This window comes from Ornithorhynchus anatinus, chromosome 7, assembly GCF_004115215.2.
Source record: "Ornithorhynchus anatinus isolate Pmale09 chromosome 7, mOrnAna1.pri.v4, whole genome shotgun sequence".
NCBI lineage: Eukaryota > Metazoa > Chordata > Mammalia > Monotremata > Ornithorhynchidae > Ornithorhynchus > Ornithorhynchus anatinus.
Genome location: NC_041734.1, coordinates 743,719 through 761,976, shown reverse-complemented (window position 1 = coordinate 761,976; position 18,258 = coordinate 743,719). Strand labels below are relative to the sequence as shown.

The window sequence follows — 18,258 nt, the reverse complement described above, 5'->3', positions numbered from 1 at the left end:
TCATTATTATTAGTCATCGTGAGGTCCCCGGGCCTCTAATTAGGATGAAACATTGCGCCGCCCGGCCCACAGAGAGGTGGGAAAAGGGAACTTTCTACTCTCCCACTCCAACCCAGCTCATACACCTCGCTCCTCTAATGCCAACCTTCTCACTGTACCTCCATCTAATCTATCTCGCCGCTGACCCCTCGCCCGTGACCTGCCCCTGGCCTGGAACACCCTTCCTCCTCAAATCCATCACACAATTACTTCCCCCCCCCCATCAAAGCCTTAAGGAGGGTGCATCTCCTCCAAGAGGCCTTCCCTGACTAAGCCCACCTTTCCTCTTCTCCCGCTCCCTTCTGTGTCACCCCAACTTCCTCCCTTTGTTCATCCCTCCCTCCCCATCCCCACACCATTTATGTCCATATCTATAATTATATTCATTTCTATTAATGCCTCTCTCCCCCACCCTCCCCAGCCTGTAAACTCGTTGTGGGCAGTGAATCGGTCTGTTTACTGTTGCACTGTACTCTCCCAAGCGCTTAGTACAACGCTCTGCAAACAGTAAGTGCTCAATAAATACGATTGAATGAACGAATGAACAAAGGTAATAACAAAACCTCCCTTCATAGGCATAGGCAGTCTGGAGACTGCCGAATAGGAGCATTTCCAAATAGCCGAGGAAGATACAGATTCATCCCAAGTCTTCCGCCTTGTAAGAGAAAAAAGGGCATGTGCAAGGCTTCCTCTAACCCATAAGAACTCATCAACTTTTGAATGCAGACGTAAAATAGACTATCAAATGTCCTGGCAGGAAACGAAAAAAAATGCCAACACTCGCAGGCAGATTCAATAAAAATTCCATCCGCTTCTGGGCCGAAAATGCATTTTTTTTCCAATGATTGCACAGTCGTGTCCGCTCGGTTTTTTTATTGTATCTAGCCTTTATTGCATACAGAAGATGTGCAGAAAAAATGGTGTGTCTCCACACAGTGCACGCTCACCAGGAAACACGCCTCAAAACTGAGAGGTTGGAATCTACTGAAAATTATGTTCAGCCATTTCTTCAGCATATCTCTAAGGGAAATCCATCAGGACTTGTGATAAATATTCACCAGGCGGAATACAACCTGCGTTTTCGGTATAAATTGGAAGCAGCTTGGAAAAGAGCGTGGGCCCGGCAGTCAGGGGACCTGGGTTCTAATCCCAGATCCGTGGCTAACCTGCTGTGTGACCTAGGGAAGGTCAGTCCCGGCTCCGCCACTTGTCAGTTGTGTGACCTTGGGCAAACCACCAAACTTCTGTGCCCCAGTTACCTCTTTTGTAAAATGGGGATTAAGACTGTGAGCCCCACGTGGGACAACCTGATTACCTTGTATCTACCGCTGCTTAGAACAGTGCTTGGCACATAGTAAGTGCTTAACAAATACCATCATTATTCTTCTCTGTGCCTCAGTATCCTCGCCTGTAAATGGTATTTAAATCCCTGTCCTTCCTCCCCTTAGACCGAGAACCCCGTGTCTGTGTCTGATTACCTTGTAAACTTGTTGTGGGCAGAGAATATATCTGTTTATTGTTGGATTGTGTTCTCCCAAGTGCTTAATACAGTGCTCTGCACTTCAGAAATCCCACAGTTATTAAATGCAAAGCCCTTTTGAGGAGGAGAGGTTCAGCCATCTTTTACACTGCAAGCAGATGCCATTGATGGTGAGGTTTGGGGATTTATGTGGCATTTCCCCTTGGGCCTGAACAGCCCCGTGGTGACGGATAATCCCTTCTTGCTCTGCCTACCGGCAAGAATCACCCATTCCCGTCCTGTTGCTTCTGTGCATTCGGTCGTGTTTATTGAGCGATTACTGTGTGCAGAGCACTGCACTAAATGCTTGGGAGAGAACAACAGGACAATTAACAGACACATTTCCTGCCCACAATAAGCTTCCTGTCTAGAGGATGAGCTTATAGGGGTCTGGCGGCTGCTGTTTCAACTCTCCCTCTCTCTCGCAGGGAAGACACCTCAACTCCCTCTCTGCCTGGGCCGTCAGAAACAGGGAATGTCTTCTGGATGGAACGAACAGTTGCAGCTGGGTCTTTATTTTTTTCCACTGGTATTTGTTAAGCTCTTAATATGTGCTGGGCACTGTATTAAACACTGGGATAGTTACAAACTAATCATGTTGGGTACAATCTCTGTCCCACATAGGGCTCACAGTCTTCATCCCCGTTTGACAGATGAGGGAACCGAAGCCCAGAGAAGTGAAGCGATTTGCCCAAGGTGGCACAGCAGAGAAATGGCAGAGCTGGGATTAGAACCCAGGTCCCCTAACTCCCAGGCCCAAGTCCTTTCCACTAGACCATGCTGTTCCCCATTCCACACTGGTCTTTCGCTCTCTCCTGTATCAGCGTCATCTCCAATCTGGACATGGGATACAGCCATGGCAACACACTCACTGATTTATCTTTAGTCCTTTATGATGTTGATTATTTGCTTATTTTGAACCAAGTGCTATACTAAGCACTGGGGCAGAAAAAAAGATAATTGGATCGAGCACAGTCCCTATCCCATCTGGGGCTCATAAAAATAATAATAATTAATAGTTATGGTATTTGTTAGGCACTTACTATGTGCCAAGCACTGTTCTAAGCGCCGGGGTAGATACAGGGTCATCGGGTTGTCCCACGTGGGGCTCACATTTTTAATCCCCGTTTGACAGATGAGGTAACAGAGAAGTGAAGTGACTTGCCCAAAGTCACACAGCAGAGAAGTGGCGGAGCCGGCATTAGAACCCAAGTCCTCCGGCTCCCAAACCCCATAGTCTTTCCACTAAGCCACTGCTTCTCTGGTCTAAAGGTGTGGGGGAAAGCTGGTGTTTTACCTCCGCCTATTTTTTAATGGCATTTGTTAAGCACTGTACTAAGCACTGGGGTAGATACAAGCTAATCAGGTTGGACACTGTCCATGTCCCACGTGAGGCTCCCAGTTTTCATCCCCATTTTACAGTCAGTTAATTGAGTGCTTACTGTGGGCAGGGCACTGTACTAAGCACTTGGAAGGGTACAGCACAATAGTGTAACAGACGCATTCCCTGCCCATAACGAGCTTACGGCCTAGAGGGGGGAGACAGACATTAATGTCAATAAATAAATCATTTCAGCCGTTAGGCAGTGCCAAGATCAGACCGGATCTAGTACAGAGAAGCAGCAAGGCTTAGTGGTTAGAGCACGGACCTGAGAGTCAGAAGGACCTGGGTTCTAAACCCAGCTCTTCCACCTGTCTGCTGGCTGACCTTGGTCAAGTCACTTCTCAGTGCCTCCGTTCCCTCATTGGTAAAACGGGGATGAAAACTGCGAGCTCCGTGTGGGACAGGGATTGCGTCCACACTGATTAGATTGTATCTACCCCAGTGCTTCGAACAGTGCCTGGCACATAGTAAGTGTATAACAAATACCATTTAGGGGAAAAAACCCAACTTCAGGCCAGCTTGGAAGAGGAGCATGTTCGGACGCCAGCCGTGGGCATGGGGGGAGCGGAGTGATCTCGTTTATTCATTCATTCATTAGATCATATTTATTGAGAGTTTACCGTGTACAGAGCAAGTGTTTGGGAGAGTATAGCACAACAGTAAACAGACTCATTCCCTGCCCACAATGAGCTTACGGTGTAACGGGGTAGACGGACATTAATAGAAATCAGTAAATGACAGATAGGGACGTAAGTGGTGTGGGACAGGGAGAGGGGATGAACGAAGGGAGCAAGTCAGGGTGACCCAGAAGGGAATGGGAGGAGGGGAAAGGGGGGCTAAGTCAGGGAAGGCCTCTTGGAGGAGACATGCTTTCATTAAGGCTTTGAAGGTGGGGAGAGGATCTGAACCAGCCTGAATCTAAGCAGCGCGGCTCAGTGGAAACAGCATGAGCTTGGGAGTCAGAGACCATGGCTTCAAAACCCGGCTCCGCCACTTGTCAGCTGTGTGACTTTGGGCAGGTCACTTAACTTCTCTGTGCCTCAGTTACCTCGTCTGTAAAATGGGGATTGGACTGTGAGCCCGTGTGGGACACCCTGATCACCTTGTATCCTCTCCAGCGCTTAGAACAGTGCTTGGCAGATAGTAAGCACTGAAGTGCCATCATTTAAGTTTAATTTTTTTATTTGCGGTGCCAGAATCCCGGAAGGAGCCAGAGAAGGCTCGTCCTCCCTGCGGAGTCAAGGAAGAGGAGAAAAAGATGCATGGGAGGAGCCAGTGGGTGGGTGGGCTAGTTGGTCTCCCACAGCTGTTGGGAGACTCCTGTCAGGGAGCCTCCCGTGGCAGCTCCCTGGGAACAAAGAAAGGAAGGTGAGAGGAAGCCAGTTGGATGTATTTGCCGCTGCCTCGGCCAGGCCCGGTGCCTCTATCCTGTAGCTCCCTCCGCTGTCCCACCCGCCGAATATCCAGCCACGGGGAAAGGCCGGGGACAGGAGGGTAGGAAGTGGGGGGGACCGTCCATCCCCTCCCTTGCAGCCACCCCACCTCTCTGTTTTTCCCATTGATCTCCGTGACACCCCCGGCTGGCATCTGGGCATTTGGTAGCGGGGAGGGGAGGAGAGGGCACAGCCCCACTCTCCCCCTCCGCATCGGGAAGAACCCTAAGGACGATCGTCTCGGAAAGGGAAATAAAGTCAATTGGCCATCGATCGTGGCGTTCCCTCACCCCAGAGGTAAACTCGAGCAGTCACTGGGGGACTCGCAGAGCAAGTAACAGGAGTTAGCCGGACCAAAGGGGATTTCCGGAACAGGAAAGGGAAACGGGGGCCCACGTTCCTCGGGTTGCGGCCCTTCAGGGCACGGGGAGAGTAATAACAATAATAACTGTGGTATTTGTTAAGCGCTTACTCTGCACCAGGCACGGTACTAAGAGCAGAGGTGGATAGAAGCAAATAGAGTTGGACACAGTCCCCGTCCCACATGGGGCTCACAGTCTCGATCCCCATTTCCCAGATGAGGTAACTGAGGCCCAGAGAAGTGAAGCGACTCGCTCAAGGTCACCCAGTAGACAAGTGGCGGAGCTGGGATTAGAACCCATGACCTGACTCCCAGGTCCGCAAGCTCTCCGCGACATCATGCTGCTTCTCGCCCCGCCTCTAGACCGTAAGCCCGGCCTGGGCAGGGATTGGCTGTCTTTATTGCTGAATTGTACTTTCCAACCGCTTAGTACAGTGCTCTACACACAGTAAGCACTCAATAAATGCGATTGAATGAATAAACCACGCTGGGGAGGGGACCCCAGTGGACGGACACGAGGCCTCCTTCTCCCACGCTCCCTGAAACTCATCCCGAACCAGACGGTTGTCCCAGGGATGTGCCTCTGTGGTGGTGCCGGGCCTCATTTCCCATTCCGTTTCACGCTGAGGACGGTGGGCCGGCTAGGCCACCCCGGCTCTCCGTGCCCGAGAGCACCGTAGAGGGCCCAACAGATTCTCCGTCGAGGCGGGGATGTTGAAGGCACGGTTCCGACTTCCGTCTCCTGCCTGGCTGACCCCGGCCCGTAGACGCCTCGATAGATCTTCGCTGGATTTTTCATCCTCTTGAATTCCGTATGTCACTATTGATTGCCGAACGTATTTATCTACATTTTGTTAATTGTAATTCAAAATTCCATCTTCCGGCTGGGGCCGGGAGGAGGGGGTCGGAGCGGGGGGGAAGGCGGGGGATATTTATGCCTGGGTAATTCTGAAAGCGAGCGGTTATTTCAATGGCTTGTCACTCTTTCCAGAAATCAAACCCTCCCTGTTCCATATAAATAGATTGCTTGATATACATGCAATATCCTGTCACTGTCACAGACTCTTTTCTTTAATCTGACTGGCATGGCACGTAATAAAATGCTCACTTCAATATACGTCTGTTGCGTTTCACCTAATTCTGGGCTTAGTTTAATATTAGTCATGAATATTTTCTACCACTGGATGGGAATTTGAATATAGATATGTAAGACACAGTTCATGCTCCAGATGAAGAGAGAAGCAGCGTGGCCTAGTGGATGGATCCCGGACCCGGAAGTCAGAAGGACCTGGCTTCTACTCCCGGCTCTGCCGTTTGTCTGCCCTGAGACTTGGGCAAGTCACTTCACTTCTCTGTGCCTCAGTTACCCCATCTGTAAAATGGCGATTAAGACTGTGAGCCCCATGGGGGATGGGGACTGTGTCCAACCCAATTAGCTTTTATCTACCCCGGCGCTTAGTACAGCACCGGGACCATAGTAAGCGCTTAACAAAGGGCTCAGTTAATTAATTAATTAGAGCATCTCTCCTTTCCCGTTCATTGTCTTCTTTCCTGTCGTTGACTTAGGTGCTCTGGGGGAAAGAACGAAGGACAAGGGGACCCAGAAGCCATCAGTCAGCAGTATTTAAAGTCAGTCGATCGTATTTATCGAGCGCTTTCCGTGTGCAGACTGGGATAGTACAAAGGAACGATAAACAGACACATTCCCTGACCACAACGAGCTTACGGTCTGAAGCGGCCCACGTAGAGTCCTAACATCCCACTCCCCATCGCCCCCGCACAGGAAGTCCTAAGAAGGGCCGGCCCACCGCCGACAGAAATTCTTCTTCCGCTACCACCCGGCTGGACCCGAGGATACGTCTCTCTAGACTGTAAGCTCGTGGTGCACACTGTGGGCAGGGAACGTGTCCCGTTATTGCTCTGTTGTCTTCCCTCAAGCGCTTAGCACAGCGCTCGGCACCCAGTAAGCGCTCAATAAATACGAACGAGTCTCCCAGCACGGAGGAGCGGCTCCAGGCATTCGATGCAGGAGGAAGATGAGAAGAAAAGCCCACGCCTCGATGAACTCCGCAGAGGTTTTCCCTGACGAGGAGGTGAGGGGTTCACGCCATTTGTCAGGGAGAGAAGAAATGAAGAAAACACGGAGAATTTCATTACACCCTGCTTTCCGGTGAGCTGAACTTACCTATCATGAGATTAAAAAATAAAAACTATGTGAGATACATGGGCCTAGAAGCATTATCGCGGCTACTACTGTGTCACTGAGGGGGGGCATTTGCTTCAGATTTTGGAGGAGGGGTTTCACATCATTGCTGCACCCTTTGGGATGGCAAGGTGCTCCACCAAAGTCCCTCCCCCCAGGGACTTACCCCCCCCCGATCAATCAATCGATCGATCGTATGTACTGAGAACTTATTGTGTGCAGAGCATTCGTTCATTCAGTTGTATTGTGTGCAGAGCACTGTTCTGTGCTCTTGGGAAAAGTACAATAAAACCAAGTTGGTAGACGCATTCCCTGCCCGCAACAAGAAGCAGCATGGCTTAGTGGATAGAGCGCAAGCCAGGGAGTCAGAAGAACCTGGGTTCTGATTCTGGCTCTGCCTCACATCTGCTGTGTGACCTTGGACAAGTCACTTCACTTCTCTGGGCCTCGGTAACCTCATCTGTAAAATGGGGACTAAAAGTGTGAGCCCTATATGTGACAGGGACTGTGTCCAACTTGATTGACTTATATTTACCCCAACACTTAGGACAGTGCTGGGCACATAGTAAGCACTTAATAAGTATAACAATAAGAATGACAAGCTTACATTCTAAAGGACCCAGCCCCAAGGAGGGGGAATCATCATCCCAGATGATTTATCACCATTTAAGGAAGCAGTGTGGCTTAACGAAAAGAGCACGGGCTTGGGAGTCAGAAGACGTGGGTTCTAATCCCAGCTCCGCCACTCGTCTGCAGTGTGACCTTGGGCAAGGCACTTCACTTCTCTGTGCCTCAGTTACCTCATCTGTAAAGTGGGGATTAAGACCGTGAGCCCCATGTGGGACAGCCTGATTACTCTGTATTTACCCCAATGCTTAGAACAGTCCTTGGCACATAATGGTTAACAAGAACCATTATTATTACTATTATTATTATTCCAACAATAATAACATTTGTTAAGTGCTTACTATGTGCTGAGCACAGTACTAAGCAATGGGTAGATACAAGATAGGTCAGAGACAGTCGCTGTCCCACATGGGGCTGACGCTCTAAGGGGGAAGGAGAACAGGTATTGAATCCCCATTTTCGGAAGAGGAAATAGAGGCCCAGAGACATGCAGTGACCAGCCCAAGGTCACATAGCAGGTAAGTGGCAGAGAATTGGAACCCAGGTCTTCTGACTCTCAGGGCTGCGTTCCTTCCACCAGGCCACTCTGCTTCTTCCCGTAGAAACAGATACCACATTAAAAAATGCTTCTGACGAGATCATCCCAGATGTTTTCTGACCCCTGTGTCGATTCCGAAAACCTTTCCCCCATTTTTCATTCTTATTTTTTTTTATCGACTGCAGGATGCCCGGGGTTTCTGCTGAGAATATTTCCCTGGAGAGACCCCCACGCTGGCCACCTCCTGTCAGGGTCAGGGTCAGAGAACGAAGCAGCCGTCCAAGGGCCAGGGCAGGGGGAGGGGAGGGTTGGAGCGACCGGCGGCCCCAGACTCCCGTCCACCGAGGATGACGTGAAGTCTTCCCTGGGTCTGCGCGTGAATATTGAATAGAATATTGAGCCGGGCTTTTCTCTGGACACGTTAGCGTTCTCAGTGGGCTTCCTGACGCCCTGGACCTGTCTACGGCCGTGCCAGAAGAAGTATTTTGAGGGAAAAGATAACTCCTAGTAATAATAATAGTGGTTTCTATGTTCCAGGCGTTGTATTAAGCGCTGAGGTGGATACAAGCAAATCGGTTTGGACACAGTCCCTCTCCCAGGTGGGGCTCAGAGCCTCAGTCCCCCTTTTACAGGTGAGGTAACTGAGGCCCAGAAAAGTGAAGTGACTCGCCCAAGGACACACGGTAGACAGGTAGCAGAGTGGGATTAGGACCCATGACCTTGTGACTCCCAGGCCCGTGCTCCATCGTAGTGGATAGAGCCCTCTCCGGTGCTGCGAATGTTGAAAGTGGGAATGAACCTCCACTCCTCCGACAGTCAGAAGGAGAAAATGATACTGTTTCTTCTTCTGAATCCGAATGAGAAGGAGCATGGCGTAGCGAAGAGCACGCAAGCCTGGGAGTCAGAGGACCTGGGTTCTAATCCCAGCTCTGCCACGTGTCTGCTGGGCCACTTCAGGCACTTAACTTCTCTGTGCCTCAGTTTTCTCAACTGCAAAATAGGGGTCCAATACCTGTTCTCCCTCCTATTTACACAGGGAGCTCCATGTGGGATCTGATTATGTCGTATCTACCCTAGCGCTCAGTACAGTGCTCGACACATAGTAAGAAATACCATAATCAAAGTCCCCCATGGCACCAGCAAACAATGTAATAATAATAATGTTGGTATTTGTTAAGGGCTTACTATGTGCAGAGCACTGTTCTAAGCGCTGGGTTAGATACAGGGTAATTACGTTGTCCCACATGAGGCTCACAGTCTTAATCCCCATTTTACAGATGGGGTAACTGAGGCACAGAGAAGTTAAGTGACTTAAGCATTCAATATACAACATCACAACGATTTTACCCCCCCTTGCTGGATGAAAGTCAGGATAGTCTAGTGGAAAGAGCCAGAGTGGAGAGTCAGGAAACCTAGAGTCTCCTCCCAGTTTTGCCACTGGCAAGCTGTGGGACTTTTGGTCCGGTTTCTTAACCTCTCTTGGCCTCTCTTTCCTCATCTGTGAAATGGAGGTAAGATGCCTTGTGAGTCAGGGATTGCATCTGATCGGATGGTCTCGAATTTCCTCCGGCATTAAGCGTGTAGTGATCTTTGGAAAAGCAGAGCACAGGACTGGGACTTGGGAGGGCTGGATTCTAATCCTGCCTCTGCGACTCTCCTGCTCCATGCCCTTGGGTAAGTCGCTTCACATCTCTGAACCTCGATTTTCTCATCTATAAAATGGGGATTCGATACCTGTTCTCCCCCTTAAACTGTGAGCGGCATAAGAGACAGTCCCTGCCTCTGATCTCATTGTATCATAGCCAGTGCTTAGGACAGTGTTTGGCACATAGTAAGCGCTGAATGAATGCTGTTATTATTATCTGATCATCTTGTACCTATGCCTGTATGTACATATCTGCAATTTATTTCTCTGAATCTCTCTCCCTTTCTAGACTGTAAACTCGCTGTGAGCAGGGATTGTGTCTGTTTATTGTTCTATTGTAATCTCCCAAGCGCTTAGTACAGTGCTTTCCACACAGTAACCGCTCCATTCATTTAATGGTATTTATTGAGCGCCTACCGTGTGTACTAAGCACTGTGCTAAGCACTTGGAAAGTACAATACTAGAGACAGAGAGAGACAGTACCTGCCCACCTCAAGAAATACGATCGGTCGAGTGAATGAATGTTTGAAGGAATAACTACTCTAGCACTTAGAACAGAGTGAGTGCCTAACAAATACCGCAATTATAATCCAATTAGCATTATTTGAATAAATGTTGTAATTTAAAAAACTCATATAGGAGGCTAGGCAGTGCTCTGGAGTGAGGGGAAGATGGGGAGGCCATTTTACCTCAGGGGAAATGGGCAGAATCCAGGCATCCAATCCCTGAAAGCTCACTGTGGGCAGGGAATGAGTCTGTTTGTTGTTCTACTGTACTCACCCGAGCGCTTAGCACAGTGCTCAGCACACGGTAAGTGCTCAATAAATGCAATTGAATGAGTGAATGAATGAATGGTTGGGGGAAAAACGAATGCAGAAGAGTCACCAGACTGTTACCCCCCGGTTTTGGGGGGAGGGCAGGGAGGGGACCGAGGGCCGGCCCGAGCCGGTTCCTTCTCACGTGTTTCCGACGAGGCCCGGGCCGGCCGGCTGGGGAGAAACCAAGTGGAAAATAGATCCGTCTTACCAAACGGCACATTGACATATATTTGTCAGGTAATTAAGAGTCAAGAGGTAAAAAAATCCTTAGGCGACCCTCCGGCTTAATTAAGTTTTCAGCTGCTTAATGCCTCGGAATCGTTGCCGGGAAGGGGCCTTTTTGATCTCTGAGTTCCCGGTTCCCGGGTTTGCTGCTAGGTGGCTCATCTGCGCCGGTGGGTTGGAGGTTTCTGTTTTTTGTTTTTTTAAGGTATTGATTGATGATCACTGTAGTAGTTGTTGGGCGTTTACTCTGTGCCGTAGGCTGGGTAAAACTCTGGGATAGAGACGATGTCCCCAGGCCGGGCCCAGGCCCTGTCCCACTTGGGGCTCCCACCCTAAGACAGAGGAAAGACCAACAGGGACTCGATAATAATAATAATAATTATAGTACTTGTTAAGCACTTACTGTGTGCCTAACACTGTTCTAAGCATGGGGGTAGATACAAGTTATTCAGGTTGGTCACAGTTCTTGTCCCATATGGGGCCCACTCTCTTAATTCCCATTTTTACAGATGAGGTGACTGAGGCCCATAGACGTGAAGTGCCTTGCCCAGGGTCACCCAGCGGACATGTGGCGGAGCTGGGATGAGAACCCAGGTCTTTCTGACTCCCAGGCCCGTGCACTAAGCCAGCTCCATCTCCAAGCAGCATGGTGTAGCGGATAGAGCTCGGGCCTGAGAGTCAGAAGGCCATGGGTTCTAATTCCGGCTTCGCCGCTTGTCTGCCGTATGACCTTGGGTGAGTCACTTTGCTTCTCCGTGCCTCAGTTACCTCATCTGGATAATGGGGATTGAGACTTTGAGCCCCATGTGGGACAGGGACTGCGTCAATCCCGATTTGCTTGTATCCAGTGCTCAGCACAGTACCTGGCACATGGTTAAGCACATAACAAATACCATAATTAGTATTAGCAGCGTGGCTCAGTGGAAAGAGCCCGGGCTTGGGAGTCAGAGGTCATGGGTCCGAATCCCGGCTCTGCCACTTGGCAGCCGTGTGACTCTGGGCAAGTCACTTAACTTCTCTGTGCCTCAGTGACCTCATCTGGAAAATGGGGATTAAGACTGTGAGCCTCACGTGGGACAACCTGATTACCCTGTATCTACCCCATCGCTTAGAACAGTGCTCTGCACATAGTAAGCGCTTAACAAGTACTAACATTACTATTATTATTATTAGTCACAGCCTCAGCTGTCATCGGCCCCGTTGGGACCAATTCCCCTCGGAATAGGCCTCCATGGACTGAGCCGGCCTGCAGCATTTCCCGCTAGATTGGAAGGTCCTTGAGGACAGGGATAACTCTTCTGTGCTCTCCCAAGTGCTCTGCGCAGTGCTCCACACACAGTAGACCGGAAACTCCTCAAGGGCAGGGATCCTGTCTACTAACTCTTCTGTATCATGCTCTCCCAAGTGCTTGGGACATCGCTCTGCACACAGTAAGCCGTTAATAAATACGATTCTAGCATATAGCAGATAGTCAATACTAATTATTAATAGACTGCAAGCTTCTGGAAGGCAGGGACTGTGTGTACTAACTGAGAAGCAGTGCAGTCTAATGGAAAGAGCCATTTCCAATCAGAGGACCTGGGTTCTAGTCCAGCTCTGCCACTTGTCTGCTGTGTGACCTAGGGTAACTCAACCGGATCAGCTGTCATCTACCTCACTGCCTAGTAAGAGTTCCTGGCACGTAGTAAGTGCTTAACAAATAACATTTAAAGGAAAACCCGAGAACACTCTTTTGGACTCTCCCAAATGCTCAGTACAGTGCTCTGCACAGTGTAGACCGCCAGCTCTTTGAGAGCAGGGATCGTGTCTACCAACTCGACTACTCTCAGGCATCCAGTAGAGTGATCTGCACACTTTGATAACTTCGATAACTTTGATTGATTGCTTAATTGATCAGCTAGGTTGGGAGGATTCCTGACAGATTCTGTGAGAAGCAGCTCTGCATAGTGGATAGAACCCGGGTCTGGAAGTCAGAAGGGACCTGGGTTCTAACCCCAGCTCTGCCACTTGTCTGCTGTGTCACCTTGGGCAAGTAACTTCTCTTCTCTGTGCCTCAGCTCCCTCATCTGTAAAATGGGGATGAAGACTGTGAGTCCCCGTGGGACAGGAACTGTGTCCAACCTGATTACCTTGTATCTACCCCAGCGCTTAGTACAGTGCCTGGAATCTAGAAAATGCTTAACAAATATCATAAAAAAAAACCTCTCTGGAATCTGTTCCCTGCAGGTCCTCCCGAATTGAAGTTAAAGGCCCAGTCCCCGTTCCTCCCAGCTAAAGCGGCTGTTAGGATTTTGAGGTGAGCATTTCCACCAGCTTTTCCCTTCCATCCATCATCATCCTCCCACCCTGTAATCCCCCATGGCCTCATCGGCCGTCGCCACCGGCCGGAAGGATCCAGCCGGGCGGAGGTCTGGAACGCTGAAGGACAGAATTCGCTTTCACAAATGCGACCAAATTAAATTTCCGGTGACAAGAGCCAGCATTTTATCTCTCTCCTAAGCCGGTTCCCAGCAGCCCCCTTTTTAGCAAGAGCTCTGCCGCTCGAAAAGTGAAAATGCTCAGAAAAGACATCCGAGCCCGCTGGATCCCATCCGCCCACACCCAACCTGGGCAGGAGAAAATACAGCTTATGCATTTTAAATTTCATTTTATCCCCATGTCTTTCTGCTCCTTGCTCTTTTCCCCACCAGATGATAAAAGGAAATGTTTTCAAGTAAATTTCTGTGGTAGCGCGTTGGTGGGTGTAAATCCGGATGGCCTGGTGGCCAACGTTGCACAGCACAGCGTGTTGTGCCACCTGGGGCCTGGGCTGCTGCCCACTTGCTTCTCTCTGGCATTCTGGATGTGCTCTCCTGACCGGTTTTCTAGAAAGTTCCTCGGAGAAGATAATGTGGATGATTGCGACCTTGCCTCGTTAAAATCCCTGCCTTTTTAAGCGGTGATGTTGCATCCATGAATTATGTATGAAACAGGATCTTGTTACATTTCATTTTCTGTATCTGACACTCTCTCCCTCCCTTTCTTTCTCCCTATCTCTCTCCCTCCCTCTCTTTCTCACTCCTTTCCTCTCTCCCTCCATTTCTCTCTTTCTCTCCCCCATTACTCTCTCCCTCCATTTCTTTCTAACCCTTTCTGATTCCTTTTCTCTCTCTCTCTCCCTCCTTTTTTCTTCCTTCATTTCTTTCTAATCCTTTCTCTCATTCCTTTTCTCTCTCTTTCTCTCCCTCCTTTCTTCTCCCTTCATTTCTTTCTAGCCCTCTCTCTCTTCCTCTCTCTCCCTTCATTTCTTTCTAACCCTTTCTCTCTCTTCCTCTCTCCCTTCATTTCTTTCTTTCTCCTCCCCTTTCTTTCTCTCCCTCCTTTTCTTTCTCCATTCCTTTCTAACCCTCTCTCTCTTCCTCCCTGTCCCCTTCTCTCTTCCCCCCTTTCTCTCTCCCTTTCTCTCTCTCTCTCTAGCCTTTTCTTTCTCCCTTCGCTTCTTTCTAACCCTTTCTTTCTCTGTGTGTCTCTCTGTCTCTGTCTGTCTCTCTCTATCCCCCCCACTCTCTCTGTCACCGAAGCATCTCCAGATTGCCCTCAGCCAGGTCGCCCTCCCCCAGCCCTTGACTCCATCCTGATGTCTCGGTGGCGTTGGTGTCGGCCTGGGAGCGTCTCCCGGGCCTTCTCACGCCGGGCATAAATTATTCACCAGAGCCGTGAGCCGACCGGAGAGATAATCAGCGTGAGCCAAAGGGAGCGGCAGTGGCCTGTTAGACGGGAATGGGGGTGGAATCTGACGGGGACGTTGAGTCTGTTTCTCAGCGGAGAAAGAGGACGGGGACAAAACCACCGTCACCTCCGTCTCCAGAACCCGGGGCTTGTGGGGGAAAACTCCCTCTCCTTCGAGGGCTTCCCTGATAGCTCCGGAACTGGGAACATGACTGGGATTCCAGCATTTCCCTGGGCCTGAAGGTCTCAATTAATCACTCCATCAGTGATATTTATTGTGTTTACTATATGCGGAGACCACAGCACTGAGCACTTGGGAGAGTCCAGTAGAAGAGAAATAGAAGACACGTTCCCCGCCCATAATGAGCTTACAGTCCAGGGGGGAGACAGACAGTAATATGAGTATATAAGTAATTTATAACAGATAATTTAAAGATATGTACATAAGTTCTGTGGGGTCACAGATGGGGCGAATATCAAATGTCCTCAAAAAAGCCACCGTCTTCCCCGTGGTCTGCTACCACTGGACTGACTAAAAATAATGAATAATCACTGGGCTACTTGTTAGACACTTACTATGTGCCAAACACTTTTTTATGGTATGTCTTGAGTGCTATGTGCCAGGCACTGTACTAGGAGCTGGGGTAGATACAAGGTAATCAGGTCGGACACAGTCCCTGTCCCACATGGGGATCACAGTCTTAATCTCTGTTTTACAGATGAGGAAACTGAGGCACAGAGAAGTGAAGTGACTTGCCCAAGGTCACCCAGCCCACAAGTGAGGGAACCGGGATTAGAACTCAGAACTTTCTGGACTCCCAGGCCCGGGCTTTATCGACTATTCATTCATTCAGTCAGTCAGTCATACTTATTGAGCACTTACTGTGTGCAGAGCACTGTCCTAAACACTTGGAAAGTAGAGTTCGGCAACAAATAGAGACAATCCTACCTGACAGTGGGCTCACAATCTGGAAGGGGGGACACAGACAACAAAACAAAACAAGTAGTCAGGCATCAATAGCATCAATGTAAATAAAAAGAATTATACATATATACAAATCATTAATAAAATAAATAGAATAATATGTACATAAATACACTAGGTCAGGCTGCTTCTCACTAGTACGGCCGCTACTGTGCTAAGCACTGGGGTGGACACAAAGATCATTGGCTCTGACAATTAGCCTGGCTGAGCGGAATCTGGAGATGTCTCAGTGAGACAGAGAGCGGGAGGGGGTGGAGGGAGGAGAGAGAGTCAGACAGAGACAGAGCTCCCTGTCCCTGTCCCCTACATCCTAATGGGGAAGGCCAGCAGGTATTTCATCCCCATTTAATAATTATGGTATTTGTTAAGCACTTACTATGTGCCAAGCACTGTTCTAGGCGCTGGGATAGATACAGGGTGATCAGGTTGTCCCACATGGGGTTCACAGTCTTAATCCCCCTTTTACAGATGAGGTAACTGAGGCCCAGAGAAGTTAAGTGACTTGCCCAGAGTCCCACAGCTGATTAAGTGGCAGAGCTGGGATTAGAACCCACGACTTCCGACTCCCAAGCCCGTGCTCTTTCCACTAAGCCACACCGCTTCTCCGTCATCTGACGGGTGAGGATGAGGCCTCAGTGACCTCATCTATAAAATGGGGGTGAAGACCGTGAGCCCCATGTGGGACATGCACAGCGTCCAGACTAATCACCTTGTACTTATCCCAGCTCTTAGAACAGTGCCTAGAACATAGCAAGCGCTCAACGACCGCCACAAAATGCAGTGATGATAATATAGGGGGTGAACCCAGGCTGGGTTTCCACTACTGCCCTGGTGAAGGGAAGTATTACGGAGGAGCTAATGGTCTTTGGCCGGACATCGGACCGGCCCCGAACTAACTGGGTCACGGAATGTGACGGACAGAAGACCGCGAATGAGAAAAAACACTCCACCTCCCCTCTAGACAGCGGATGAACAGAGAAGACGTGTTCTCTGAGGGGCTCCGTTAATTGAATACCTTTAATAAGTTCAGAAGCAGTTAAAGTTAACACCTGCTGTTTAATAGAGGGAGGTGGATAGAGTGAGTTACCTTTCCCTGTGAGTTGAAGTACATTGTCTAATTAAAAGCAGGGAAGAAAGGCACTCAGTCCAATTGTTTAAAGGGGCCTTTTCAATGGCTTAAAGAGGTGATCAAAGCTCAGTCCAGGAAGGAAGAGACCCAGTGACACTTGGGGCTGGAGATCAGGCTGATAAATCTGGAACTCCATTCCCACAGGCCCCGAGTCGGACCTGGACCTTCCCGGTGATGCTTTAGGAGCCGGACGGAGGTCCCTGCCCCGCGTCGAGCGTGAGCGATGGACGTCCCAAGAGCCCAGACTGGCCACAGGACGTGAGATGTACTCGCAATCCAAATACTTGCATGTTGTCTCTGTTATTCTCTCCCAAGCACTCAGGACGGTGCCCTGCACACAGTAGACCGGAAGCTCTGGAGGGTAGGGATCGGTTCTGCTTTACTCTGTCGCACTCTGCCCAGCGTTCAGAAGAGAGCCCTGCTCACAGTAGACTGTAACCTCGTTGTGGTATTTGTTAAGCACTTACTACGTGCCCAGCACTGTTCTAGGCTCTGGGATAGATACAGGATGATCAGGTTGTCCCACTTGGGGTTCACAGTCTTAATCCCCCTTTTACAGATGAGGCAACTGAGGCCCAGAGAAGTTAAGTGACTTGCCCAAAGGCACCCAGCTGACAAGTGGCAGAGCGGAATTAGAACCCACGACCTCTGACTCCCAAGCCCGGGCTCTTTCCACTAAGCCACACTGCTTCTCTATCGTGTGTGAGAATGCCATGCTGCTAAGCTCCATGAGGGCAGGATTGCATCTCCTAACTCTCTTTTCCTCTCCCAAGAGTTCAGAACAGTCCTCCGCACCCAATAAGCCATCGATAAATACCCTTTCCTGTCGGACTCTTCTCCGTGAGCCTCCACTCGCCTCAAAACGTGGCCCGCGGTCCCACAGCTGAAAGAATCCCGACAGCCGTGAGCCAGCCCCACAACCCATTCCTGCAGGAGCAATGGAGAAGTCACCCCAAGGGCTAAGGCGGCGGAGTCCCCGAAGCGCCAGGAGAGAAATTCGGTTGGAGGAGAGAACGTACGGGAATTTGAGCCGTAATTGGAGGTGCCGGGAAAGGAATCCTGGAATTTTTGAAAGGCCCTTGGAACCGTAAGCCGGCTCTGAAGTGCGCTGGGAGAAAATTTGATTTACAACTGGAAATCAACATGATTCAGAGAAAATAGATTACTGGTCAAACATGTGGCTTGGATTACTTAGAAAAATGGTTTGGGTTCTGTTCTCCAAAGAAGAGGCAGCTTGCATTCTTGCACATCCTTTAGGAAACCTGGAACAAATGAACGGCAGTGGCAGAGCAGCAGCGGCGAGGCCTTAGGATCCGACCAGCTCACGATAGCAGCGGGGCTCGGGGCCAGGCGGGTCCTGTTTAGGGGTCCTTTATGGGGCGTTTCTGGTATTTTTTAGGTTATTTGTAAAGCGCTTACTTTGGGCCAGGCACTGTTCTAAGAAACGGGGTAGAGGCAGGTTATCAGGTTGGATGCAGTCCATATCCCACAGAGGCTCACAGTCTTCATCCCCATTTTACAGATGAGGGAACTGAGGCACAGAGAATAATAATGTTGGTATTTGTTAAGCCCTTACTCTGTGCAGAGCACTGTTCCGAGCGCTGGGGTAGACACAGGGTAATCAGTTTGTCCCACGTGAGGCTC

General features: G+C 49.7%; 1 long non-coding RNA gene across 1 annotated transcript; it reads left to right on the top strand.

Annotated features, from left to right (window-relative positions):
- The first annotated feature begins 6,397 nt into the window (after window positions 1-6,397).
- On the top strand, window positions 6,398-17,788 carry LOC114813160. Its single transcript, XR_003760793.2, has 4 exons — window positions 6,398-6,906; window positions 13,019-13,088; window positions 16,759-16,879; window positions 17,388-17,788. It is a non-coding gene; the product is annotated as an uncharacterized LOC114813160 (long non-coding RNA).
- The last annotated feature ends 470 nt before the right edge of the window (window positions 17,789-18,258 follow it).